This window comes from Equus quagga, chromosome 4, assembly GCF_021613505.1.
Source record: "Equus quagga isolate Etosha38 chromosome 4, UCLA_HA_Equagga_1.0, whole genome shotgun sequence".
Classification (NCBI taxonomy): domain Eukaryota; kingdom Metazoa; phylum Chordata; class Mammalia; order Perissodactyla; family Equidae; genus Equus; species Equus quagga.
Genome location: NC_060270.1, coordinates 100,041,356 through 100,054,355, shown reverse-complemented (window position 1 = coordinate 100,054,355; position 13,000 = coordinate 100,041,356). Strand labels below are relative to the sequence as shown.

General features: G+C 40.8%; 1 non-coding gene across 1 annotated transcript; it reads left to right on the top strand.

Annotated features, from left to right (window-relative positions):
- The first annotated feature begins 11,126 nt into the window (after positions 1-11,126).
- On the top strand, positions 11,127-11,317 carry LOC124238788 (U2 spliceosomal RNA). Its single transcript, XR_006888390.1, has one exon. It is a non-coding gene; the product is annotated as a U2 spliceosomal RNA (small nuclear RNA).
- The last annotated feature ends 1,683 nt before the right edge of the window (positions 11,318-13,000 follow it).

Here is a 13,000-nt window from a genome sequence, read left to right as displayed (position 1 = left end):
ACTCCCTCCACAGACTCCCTTACAGCTATGGTGACCATCTGATTCCGTTCTATAGGGAGGGACTTCCAGGAAGCAACAGTTTCTGATTAAAAAAGAGACAGAGCCAGCATGTGTGTTCTGCCCTTTGCCCTTCCTTTTTCTTTCTGTATAGAATGGGGATACCTGGAAGAAAAGCAGCCATCTCGAAACTAAGAGAACAAAAGCCACATGCTAGGGATGGTAGATCAGGAAGCTAGGAGGAACCTGGGTTCTTGATGACTCTCTCACACAGCTGTACCAGGAGTTGACTCTACCTACCTCTGAACTTCTTGTTACATGAGAAAAATGAACTCCATTTGGCTGAGCCACCGTGGTGTGGTTTCTGTTATATGCAGCTGAATGCAATCCTGATCGAAGCACTCGGCGAACTGCCTGCCAATAATAATACCATAGTAAAGGTTACATTTTATCTTGCTATAAAGTATCGTAATTACAAGTCAGCTGTCATTGCAGTGAGCACTAAGAAACGTTCACAGCTATTGTTCTGGAATTTAGTTATAGTAAATAGTGCATTATCAACTAGGGCTGGTAAACAGTCTCATTGTTCAGAGACACTGGCTGTAATGACATTTGTTCAAATAGAATTTGACACTGTATTGTAGTTTTTTTATTGCTGCTAGGTTATATTCAACTAACCCTCTAAGGAGATGATTTTATTGATAAATTGAATAAACTTTGAGGGGGAAGGGAATAGGACATTTAAATATTTTGATCAATGTTTATTTTATTTGGTGGAAAGAAATGTTCATTTTCAAGAGATGCTTGTTTTATTTTTATTTATGAATATAGTAGATTAGTTCTTTTGGAAATCAAGAACATGTTAATGCTTTGTAAGCAAGAGCAGCGTGGAGGTAGGGAAAACAGAATGTTGTTGATTCACCCAAGAGCAAATCTGAAATGCATAAAAGCCCTAGGAGATCTCTCAAGATTTTCCCAAGGGTGAATATATGACACCATAAATAGCTTGCTCTCATGTCTCTGCTTCCCCAAGCTCTTTACTTGGACTGAAGCATGGATTCATCCCCACGATCGGGAAAGCTATTTCTGGCTTCAGTCTGGAAATATAACTTCATCATGTTGACTAGGGCGAAATCAAAGAAACTATCAGACATCTCTTCAATCTACTAATTAAATTCTGGTCCTCTTCTTTCCATTTTTATGCTGTGTTGTTCAAGTAAAGGAAAACAACAGGGTAGGTTGGGTTATGCTGCAGTAACAACACTAAAATGTCAGTGGCTAAAAATATCAAAATTTGTTTCTTGTTCATTCTCTTCACCCTTTGTGGGTCAGAAGGGATACTCTCCTGATTGTAGCCATTGAACCCAAGCTGCGAGAGCAGCCACCATTTTCAATGTTGCCAGTCACTATGTCAAAAGGAAAGGGCCTTGCATTGGCAGTTTCAAATATGTGTCATTTTTGCTCACAATTCATTAGCTAGAACCAGTCCCTCGGCGCCACTCGACCAAAAGTGGGCCATGAAGTGCAATCCTGCCATGTGCTGGGAAGAGGGGCACCAGAAAGAGATGGCAGATCACACTAATGACTTTCAAGAAACAGTGTTACTGAGTGCCTGTTATATACCAGCCGCGTGTCAGATGACTTAGAGTATCCAGTTCTCATAACAAATTGGATATTTTTTCACTTTAATTTTCAGATGAGAAATCTGAGGCTTAGACAAGTCAAGCAATTTGTCCAAGAGTCCCATCTAATATGTAGATTTGATTTCAGTTTCATCTAATTCCAAAATCTCTGCTTTTTCCATTATTTCCCCAAGCCTCCTAGAATAACATGCTCAGTGCTCACAACCTCACAACTTTGGGAGTTCGGGTGGAATCAAAGGATAAAGAACAGAGAAAAGGGTTTATTGTTAAGAAATGCTTCTTTCCACAAAGACAAATGGTGCATACTTCTTTGGCCTCATTAGTATAATGAGGAGACCAACTGAACTAACCTAACCAAGGACCTGAAACTGTACTCCACAAGATCAGAAACAAAAATGACTAAAACGAGATCGTGGAAAAGGAGATACTGGGGATGCCAAGAGGGTCAGACAGACAGTGCCATCAAATTGAGAGGCAGTATTATGCTATTTCTGTTCCTCAAAAACCTTCAAGTGATCACTTCAGAGTGGCTCCTATTACCCAGGGTGATGCCCAATTGCTTTAAAGAGCTCTCTTTGCTCTTACATAATTCTCACCTTTAATCCCTGAAGAGTGTTTGTAATTTTGCGAAGTTCATTAAAAGCAATATGTATATATTTTTTATTGCTGCTCTGAATGTACTCCTTCTGACAGGGATTCACATTTTGAAGTGAAGTGTGTACTGAGACAAGCCAGAGACACTGATTCTGTCTAGAAGTCTCAGGCAGAGCATGGTTGGGTACCGTTGACCTGTTTCTAGGAGGATGTAATTTTCAGCAAGGAGAGGATGACCCTTTAAACTTTTAAAATAGCTTTTACACTGTGTCTCATTTCTACTATATAGCTGATGGTAAGACCTTAAATATTCAACTAACGTTGAAGATATTGAGATAGCTAGATTTTAATTTCTCTAAGTACACTCTGAAAGAAAATTTATAAACCTGAAGGAATAGAATTCCTTCTCTTGTGAAAACTGTATCTAAAAATACTTGTGATACGATGTTACACGTAAAAGGCAATCCATCCACTTTACAGCAACATTGGTTCTAGAGCTTTCTAGCTTCATTATACCAACCTGGAGGCGCTTGGATGGGTCAAGGCCCCATGCCACCTCTGATTAGTTCTATTGTAGCAGTGCTTGTGTTTGAGTTATAGATCACAGATGATTTTCCGCCCCCACTTCTCAATTTTTCTTTAGTATTACTTTTATAACACTTTTATGACTAAATATTTTTTAAACTTGAAAAGACCATTTACAATGAGAGTTCTAATACAGCAGATTACACACTCCTATATTCCTATAGATTTTTTTTTAATGGCAATCGCTGTGAAGATAGAGTATCAAAGACTTAAATAGCACTCTTAAAATAATCAGTAAGGCATGGAAGTCAAAACTCAATTTTAAGAGGAATGTCCTAGAGTTGAGGGTCAACCCCTCCTTATAACAGCCCAAATTTAAGTCACCTGAATAAATAGAGAGAGGAGAAGGAAAGGGCAATCTGAACTCTGTAACCTCTCATATTTAAAAGAAGAAACCGAAGAGGTAATTCCAATTGACCCTTTGTGTTTTATGGGTTTTGCATCTCTGGGAAGGTTAAGATGACAGCCCATTCTAAACACACGTCCATTTACATTAGCAGCTTTTTCTATGGGTGGCTTAAGTGCATATTTGAAACATTCCAACAGAGAAACAAAAAAGACATCAAAGGACCAAATAAATCCATACAAGCATGGGAATTTGAGAGCCAGTTTATTTGGGCTTTATCTCACTCTTATTTGCCTACCACAATCCAAATGAGACCATAAAACAGTCAGTACTCAAAAGACCTGCTTTCCATAGTCAAAACAGGGTAGATCTTGATCCTCTTTTGGGACTGTTATAGTAGATGCTTTGACTGTGTTAGCAAAGGGAACCAGGGGAGGGGGTTGGGACAATTATCTTACTAACATATTTTAAGTGAGTCAAATAGGTGTCAAGTTTCTGTCTGAACGCTGATGAAGCCCGGATACTAAAAACGAACAAGAACAGGTTGAGAGCAGTTTTTATACTCCTTGGGTGGTTAGCTGGAATGGCCATGACTGGAATGGCCCTGAACACCCTGACTTGGGTTGATGATGTAATTCAAGTTGAACAATTACTTTAACTGTTCAGACAGTCAGTCTAGGTCTAGATTCCTTTGTCTTAGCCTAACGTTCTCTTTTTAATGACTTTCCCCCTTCTTCTCTTACACTCCCTCCTCCCTGGATGGTATTGTTACATATGGAAAATTGCAGACGTTTAGTTTATATAACAGGCAAGATTAATACTCACTTTTTAAAAAATCTGGTACATGAATAAAATCCGTATAACAGCACATACAATACTCACGTAAAGAACTCTGGGGCCCTTAACTTTAGTAAGAGCTAAAGAATGTTTTTAAGTGGAGAGGAAGAAATGATGGGAATATTTGCTACAGGATGCAGACATCAGTCCCCTGGTGCCATTAGCTCAACAGGAATTAAATGTAACTATGAACAGAGGAAGTCATTAAGTCAATGGTATTTTTTTAGGAAATTCTTACTTTGCAACCTGGCTAGACTGATTTGTTGGGTTTGCCCAAGGAGTGCAGAGATTAAAAAATTGGGTAGAAGAGAAGAAATAATGTGAGCTAAAGACAAATACTGACGTTCTAACGGGTACAACCCAGAGGAAGGCTATGGAGGTGACAAGAAAGAAGCAGATATTAAATACTTAACTTCTTTAACTGGTGTCTTAACTAGTGGCATTACCATTAATCAAAACTGCAAATTTAAGTAGTGGTTCTCTAAGGAAAAAACCAGAAAGGGTTTCTTTGTCCTTTGAACATTTGAACAACAGAGAGAAATGCTCTTCTGTGGTTTTCTCCTTTGCAAATCAGGGATGACTGGGTAATATTCAGTCAGAAAAACATAATAATGATTGATGACTGGCAGAATCTTATATTTTATATCACTGAGAGTAAGTATTTTATATATTTTTGGCCTGTTTCTCTGTATACGCAATTACCACCACTAGTCCCTGAGAGTTTCCTACATGTTTTTTGAAAGGTGTATTATTCTTTTTAGGTCCAGCAAATGATGAGCTAGTACTTTTTCTTAAAAGTTGTCATTTTTAACTTAAAATTTTTTTTAAAGATTTTATTTTTTCCTTTTTCTCCCCAAAGCTACCCGGTACATAGTTGTACATTCTTCGTTGTGGGTCCTCCTAGTTGTGGCGTGTGGGATGCTGCCTCAGCATGGTTTGATGAGCAGTACCATGTCCATGCCCAGGATTCGAACCAACAAAACACTGGGCCACCTGCAGCGGAGCGCTCAAACTTAACCACTTGACCACGGGGCCAGTCTTAACTTAAAGTTTTTTTATTTAAAAATTACACATGCTGGGCCTGGCCTGGTGGCCAAATACTTATAAAGTTCCACGTGGTCCACTTTGGTGGCCCAGGTTCACAGGTTCAGATCCCAGGCATGGACCTACTCCACTCATCAGCCATGCTGTGGAGGCATCCCACATACAAAGTAGAAGAAGATTGGCACAGATGTCAGCTCAGGGCTAATCTTCCTCAAGGAAAAAAAGAGGAGGATTGGCAATGGATGTTAGGGCAATCTTTCTCAGCAAAAAAAACCCCAAAAAACGAAAAACCACACATGCTAATTATAATAATGTGATCAATGAAGAGGAATATAACAAATTTTTAAAGGTTTCTCCCCTACCCTTCTCCTCTTCATACTCATTCTAGTTATTTATTGCTGCATAACAAATTACCCCCAAAACTTAATGGCCTAAAACAATAAACATTGATTATCTCATACAACTTGTGTGGGTCAGAAATCCAGAGTGGTTGGGCCAGCCCAGTGGTGCAGCGGTTAAGTTTGCACGTTTCGGTTTGGCGGACCAGGGTTCACTGGTTCGGATCCTGGGTGTGGACATGGCACCACTTGTCAAGCCATGCTGTGGCAGGCATCCCACAACTAAAAAATACACAACTATGTACTAGGGGGCTTTGAGAGCAAAGGGAAAAATTAAATCTTAAAAAAAAAAAATTTGCCAAATCCTCACCTGTATGAATCATCCTTTTTCCTGGAGACTACTCTCTCCAAGCCTGTCATTATCTTGCTTCAACGTAGAGTGGTTGCTCTCTAGGTTTCCTGCACTGCCTAGGGGTTCTCTTTGTGGCTTTCCTATTTTCTTTGTTCTTTGCTTTTTTCTCGGTTTACTCACTCATTTTGCTGGAACCCAAACTTTAGTGGCTTCCAGAGAAAGGGCACCTGGAAGATAAATCTTTCAGGGCCTTGAGTGACTGAAGATATTTTTATTCCTCCTTCAAGCTTGATTGACAGTTTAGCTGGGTATTAGTTGATAAACATTGGTTTTTTTCAAAACTGTCTTCTGGCATCCAGTGTTGCTGTTAAGAAGTCTAGTGTGGAGGCCGGCCTCATGGCCGAGTGGTTAAGGTTCCATACTCTGCTTCAGCGGCCCAGCGTTTCGCCAGTTCGGATCCTGGGTGCGGCCATGGCACCACTCATCAGGCCACGTTGAGGCAGCATCCCACATAGCACAACCAAAGGCATTCACAACTAGAATATGCAACTATGTACTGGGGGGCTTTGGGGAGAAGAATAAAAACAACGAAGAAGATTGGCAACAGTTGTTAGCTCAGGTGCCAATCTTTAAAAAAAAAGGAAAAATAAAGTCTAGTGTCTTTCTCCTACCTATTCCTTTTGTGTCACCTGTTTTACTTTCTTGTAGCTTTTAGAGTCTTCTCTTTTTCCCTGGTGTTCTGGAATTATGTGAAGATATGCCATGGCTTTTTGTTTCTTTTCCTGTCTCATTTGTTTCACTGAGCATTCAGTGGGACCTTATCCTCTGAAAATTCACATCATCTAGTTGTGGGGATTTTTCTTCCATTATTTCTTTGATAATTTCCTTCATTCTATTTCATTCTGTTTAGTCCTTTTTTTTTTTTTTTTAAATCTCTCTAGCCTATTAATGAGATGTTAGACTTCCTGGATTGATTCTCTAACTTTCTTTTTTCTCTCAGCTACTTTTCCATCAGTCCTTTGGAAAAAAGACTTCACTCTTGTCATCCAATTAGATAGAATATTCATTGCCTGTAGGCTCAGACTTCCTTTATCATTGTCTTCATAGGTTGGTCATCTGCCCAAAATTTAAAAAAAGAAATGAGAAGGTACTTAAGTACAAGGCCTGGACTAAGCCTCCTCAGCAACAGGAGTGCTGGTCCCCATCATTATGGGAACTTAGTCCCTTGAAATCTTTCCTTCCGGTGCTCCTGCCAATGCCATTTAAATAACTCACTTTCTATTTGTTTCAAATATATATATGTTTTCTGTTCACAGTTACCTTACTCTTACTCATACTCCCTGTTTTTAATGATTCCTACTGCCTTATGGCATCTGTGCACAACTTCCTCATCTCTGGTGTCTTGTAGCTTTTCCTCTTATAAGAACAGCTTCCTTGTATTTTTCACAAAACAATTCCGAGACAATCTAATTATCTATGTAATTACCATCTTACCTGTTTGGGCAGATCTGTTTCTCCAGGCCACCCCATATATCTCTGCCCTATAGCTTGGCTGCCCTTGAGTCAGGTCACCATTTCTGGCAAAATCAGCTGTGGACTGGGGTGGGAAGTGGGTCGGGAGATACCATCAAATAAATACTGTCTGAGGAACCACCCAGGGCTACTCTTCTGTCAAGAGGCTGTGGGTATGGGAAGTATTCAGAGGTAAGGCTAGCCCTTTACAGTGATTTTAGCTAAGATACTCAAGCCTTTGGAGGCTCAATGGCCTTTTTGAAAAATGGAAATAATTAGATATCTCCCAACTATTTCAAAGGATTGTTATGAGAATGAAATAAAATATTGTAAATTATAAAGCATTGCACAATGTAGAACAACTTGCAAAATCCCTGGCATGTAATAGATGCTCCATCAACAGTGGTGTACCAGGACGCTGTAAGGTGCCTGTACCAAAGTGCACTATGCAGGTCCACTGCTGAGAACTACAGCGCTAAGCACCACACACTCTTAGTCCAGGGCACTGCCAGGCACTGGGGCTGCCAGCAGGGCTTTCTGACAGGGCCTGTCAGAAGAGCCAGCAAGTCTATCATCATTCCTGCCTAGAAGGCCGGGGAGTAAGAAGTAGGGGACCTTTTGGCAGGGCTGCAGAGTTCTTGAGGAGAGGCTATTCCCTCTTCTTGCCAACCTAGGAAGAGGACCAAAGGCGCATCCTCTTCCTGAAGCACAGGGAAGGACGCCCCATGAGTGTGTGTGTGCACGTGTGTGTATATAACCACATCTATTCCTGCTCCACTGAGTCAGGGACATGTGCAAGTCTCTAGTGTGAGGCTGCCAGTGCTGGAACTAGCAGAGATCCTGCTGACACCCCGTATGGAGAAAGGGGTGGGAAAGGGATGATGGAGCTGAAAAAGAACAGATGGTCTTTTTTAAAAAAGTTTCCCCTAAAACTAAAATTTTTAATTAAAAAGACTAATTTTCTTTCCTTTTTAAACACCCCTTTTTATGGTAAAATATAGCACACAGAAAAAACATAAGATGTGCAGCTTAATGAGTTATCAAGACAATATCTGTGTAACTACCACTAAGGTCAATAAATAAACATTGCCGGTCTCCCAGCAGTCTCCACCTTGTGTTTCCTCAAAATCAGAAATGCTCCCTCTCCCCAAAGGTAACTACAACTTGACCTTTATACTAACCACACTGTTGCTCTTTTTTTTAAACTCTTTTCATCAGAGCATGCATCCCAGAGCACTATACTTTAGTATTGTTTGTTTGGGGGTTTTATATAAATGGAATCACACAGTATGAATATACATCAATTTGTCTATCTATGGGCATTTGGTTTGTTTCCAGTTCAGGAGTACTGTTAACATGGTGCTATGAACGTTCTTTTTTTTTAAAGATTCTATTTTTTTCTTTTTCTCCCCAAAGCCCCCCGGTACACAGTTGTATATTCTTAGTTGTGAGTCCTTCTAGTTGAGCCATGTGGGACGCTGCCTCAGCGTGGCTTGATGAGCAGTGCCGTGTCTGCACACAGGATTCGAACCAGCGAAACACTGGGCCGCCTGCAGCGGAGCACACGAACTTAACCACTCGGCCACGGGGCCAGCCCCCAGTGTATGAACATTCTTGTACACGATTCCTGGTGTGTGTGTGTACATTTCTTTAGGGTGTATACCTAGGAGTGGACTTGCTGGGTGACAGAGTGAGTGAATCCTCAACTTGACTATAAAAGGTTTTCTGAGTGGATTCCCAATGTATGTTCCCACTAGCAGTTTAGGAGAATTCTCCTTGCTCCACATCTAAAATGATAATTCTTCATTCTGAGATAACGTACTTCTATACGAAAAAGGTTTTTTTTAAAAAAATGAAAAAATAATGATGGCAGAATTAATAGCTCAGTCTTTTTGAGTGACTTTACGTGGCAAAATAAAGATCTAGTAGTTCCATTTAGGCCCTATTTTTTTCCCCCTGAAGCTGTACTGGACCACGGCATCTCAAATGCTAGAAGCCATTGTCCTACACAACATGATATAGATTGTCCCTACTTGTCTTTTTTAACATCAAAACCACTTCATACGTATAATAGTCAGCCTCCAAGATGCCTCCCAATGAACCTCCTCTCTTGGTATTCATGCCTTTGTATAGACTTCCTACATTGAATACGGGCTGATTTTGTGACCAATGGAAGTGTCAGTGTATGAGTTCACAAGCTAGGTCATAAAAGACATTGCTGCTTCAGCATTGGTCTTTGGATCCATCACTCTGGGGGAAGTCAGCCACCATGTTGTGAGGATGCTCAAGCAGCCCTCTGGACAGGCTCACATAGAAAAGAACCAATTCCACAACACCAGCTTGCTATCCAAGTGAGTGAGCCACCTTGGACAAAGAACCTTCAGCCTCAGTCAGGCCTTCCGATGATTTCAGTCCTCCAGACTTTGAGTTCTCCAGCTAGACCCGAGAAATCATAAAGCAGGGATAAGCCATCCCCCTGTGCCCTGTCTGAATCCCTGATCCACAAAAACCATGAGATAATATATGATTATTATTGTTTCAAGCCACCAAGGTTTGGGATGATTTGTTACACAGCAAGAGATAACTAACGTAATACACATGACCACCTAGGAAGCATCCTTGCCAAAAATTTGAACTTGAATCTGATAATGCCTGTATATTTAACTACAGGTTTAGAAGAAATAGAGATGACAGAGAAATATGTTAAACAAGTGTACCACAGGGATGCGATTAACAAAATTGAGAATATAGGAAATTCTGCAGCACAAATGACCCAATTTCTTCAAATAGTAAATTGAAAAGAAAACAAAGATGAGGAGGAGAACCTAAAAAAGACTTACAAAGAAAGATAGTTCTATTATTCCCAATATTTGCTGCCCACTCCTATGGGAGAATTATACTGCTCTTCTCCCCACTGACAGCATCTTTGGCCCTAAGATTTTCTTTGACCAACGAAATGTGAGGAGATGTGATGGTTGCTACTTTTGAGCAGAAGTTTTAAAAGTCATTGTATTTCAACCATTCCTCATTTCCATCTGCCAGCAAGTGGGTGTATCCCAAATAGGGACTGTTTCTTCAGCCCGTGGCCAGGAGCGAAGAGGATGCAGAGCTGACTCATGATGGAAATTCACGTGAGCAGAAAATAAACCTGAGTTGTTGTAAGCCACTGTGATTTTGGAGTTGTCGGCTACCACAGCATAACCTGGTGTAATCTGATCCGTGCAAGAAATGTTTCAATCAAATACAACAGATAAACTTTGTTAGCATTCCCAATTTATGAAACCATTGTAGAAATTTGAATACGGACTGGATATTTAATGATAATTAAGAATTGCTGTTTATTTTTTAGCTGTGTTGACGGTATTGCAGTTATGTGTAAAACAACAAAAAGAGTTCTTATATTTAGACGCATGGAACAGGAAGAAGGGAGAGTAGGTGGGGATATAGACTGGTCAAGAGTTGATAATTGTTGAGCTGGGTGGTGAGCACATACCAGTTTATCATACTATTCTTTCTACTTTTGTTAATGTTGAAAATTTCCATAATAAAAAGTTTAAAAAAATAGTCTGTTGATTTTAGTCCCAGAGTTGTTCCTTGACTTTCAAAGGGCTACAGAAAATATGGGAGCTGGGAGGAAGGAGCTGACCGATTAAGTTTAGTGAGTGAGTACACAAAGGAGTTGTTTGGATCAGGCCTCAGGAAGAAGACACTGAGATTGATCATTCTCAGTGAGAAAGATGTTTCTTCAGGAGCATTATATCAGGTCAGAGCAATATCAGGGAAAGATTCAGAACACTGGACAGATGTGGGGAGCTCTGGACATGACAGTCTCTGCCTCAAGTGTGAAAGGGGAGGTGTGTGCCTTAAGTAGAACTGTTATCCCTTCCCTGCCTATTGGCAAAAATCAAATGCAGTATCTGTGCTTATCAGTTGAAGCATCTGAGTGTTCTCTGTCTGTGTACTGAGCATTAAATGAATGTTTGGAATTAGGAGGTAGATTGGGAGCTTGTCCTGTCCACTCCATGCCTCAGCCTGGAACTGTATTACTTCCAGGAATGGTGCGTTCCTTTTGAGTTAATGATAGGTTGTTTTCTCTTGTTCCCCTTGTCTCCTACAGAGCGCTCCAATTCACTCTTCATGAGGCTCCAGGCTGCATCTCCATCGTCTGCACTGCAAGGATAGAGTTTCCTGTAAGTGGAATAGACAAAGTAGCTGAGCTTGAGCCGTCTTGCCAGAACCGCATCCAAGAGAGCGTTGGACGAGAGGACCATTTGGTTAGGGGGAGACCTGGACTGAGAGAGAGAAGAAGAGACTGAGCCTGAGCCGTACCCCATGTCTAGAGACTGTGTACCAGGACATGTGAGCCAGGGAGAGTCAACAGGGGCAGCCATCGAGGGGGAAGAAAATTTGCTGGTGTTAGAGAGGCAGCAGCAAGCTCGGTGGCAGCACCCACTGCCTCCCGTCCAAAGGAGTCAAGTAAGGAGATCCTGCCTCTCATTCCATACTCCAAACCTAGGGTGGTCCTGTCTGGGAAAGTGGGAGAAGACAGGTGTGCGAGAGTAGACACATCTCCCACTCCCACTAGACTAACTGCGAAATTCTGTGTTGTTTTGTTTTTGAGATTGAAGTTTAAAAATGAATAGGTCTGAGCATTGGCAATGGGGCTGGGAAGTTATGGAACTGGATGGAGACATCATTAAGCTAAGGGAGCCCACTGCCCAGAGTAAAGCAGGATTCTACCAGAGGAGTCTGGGAGCAGTTAAAGGGTTTCATGTTTACACCCCATTGAATTGCTGTGTCTCACTAATCATAGGGTTCCTTCATTTCCCCCGACAATGCAACCACAAAAAACAAAAGCAAAAAACTTCGGTTCAGGTTTTTAGCCATACACAATCCACTTCAAACTAGACAAAGCCTGTCTTCCTCAATTACCCTTCTTGAGCTTTCCTCCCTTCTGCCTTCTCTCCCTTATCCTGCAGAAAATCTGTGCCCTCCTGCTGCCCTCTGTGCAATTAACTAGAGCCAAACTTATGTACCATCAAGGACACTAAAAATAAATATATTTTCTTTGAATATTTTGCCTACTGTGACCTACTTTTAGCTCCATTTCAAAAGCAAGGGGGTGAGGTGTGTCCTAAATAAACATGTCAATTAACTCTGTCCTACCCTTTCGGCTTCACAGCTTTTGTATCATAAACCAAAGTTGTCTTCTCTAGACAGCGAAAGTTGAAAAGATCTTCTGTGTCAATACATTGATATTGAAGTTCCAAAATTCCATTTGTGTCATCAAAAATCTATTTCTTTGAGGACCGTTTCCCACTGATAATCATGGTATTAAAGGGCTCAAGTCAGTGTCACCTCTGATGTGCCTAAGTCACGTGTAGAATCACTTCCAACCCCCCCATGCATCTGAAAACACATTTTTCATTGATTACAAAATCAAGAGCTGTAAAGTTTCCTTACAAAGAGAGCATTTTATCAGCTAATGTTATTTTAATTATTCATTTTTAATGAGGAATCTATGAATATCTTAAAAAATCAGAGTTGATACGTAGGCTGTCGCCTAAACAAAAAAATCAGTTACAGTCTGAGGGTTTCGCAACATTAGGCGATTATTGTCATGATTTAAATACTTCAGCTTAGACAGTAAGATTTATGTGTGTGCTTTCAAAGTTAGTTTTAGGGGCTGGCCTGGTGGCATAGTGGTTTAGTTCCTACACTCCACTTTGGCGGCCCAGGGTTTGCCAGTTCA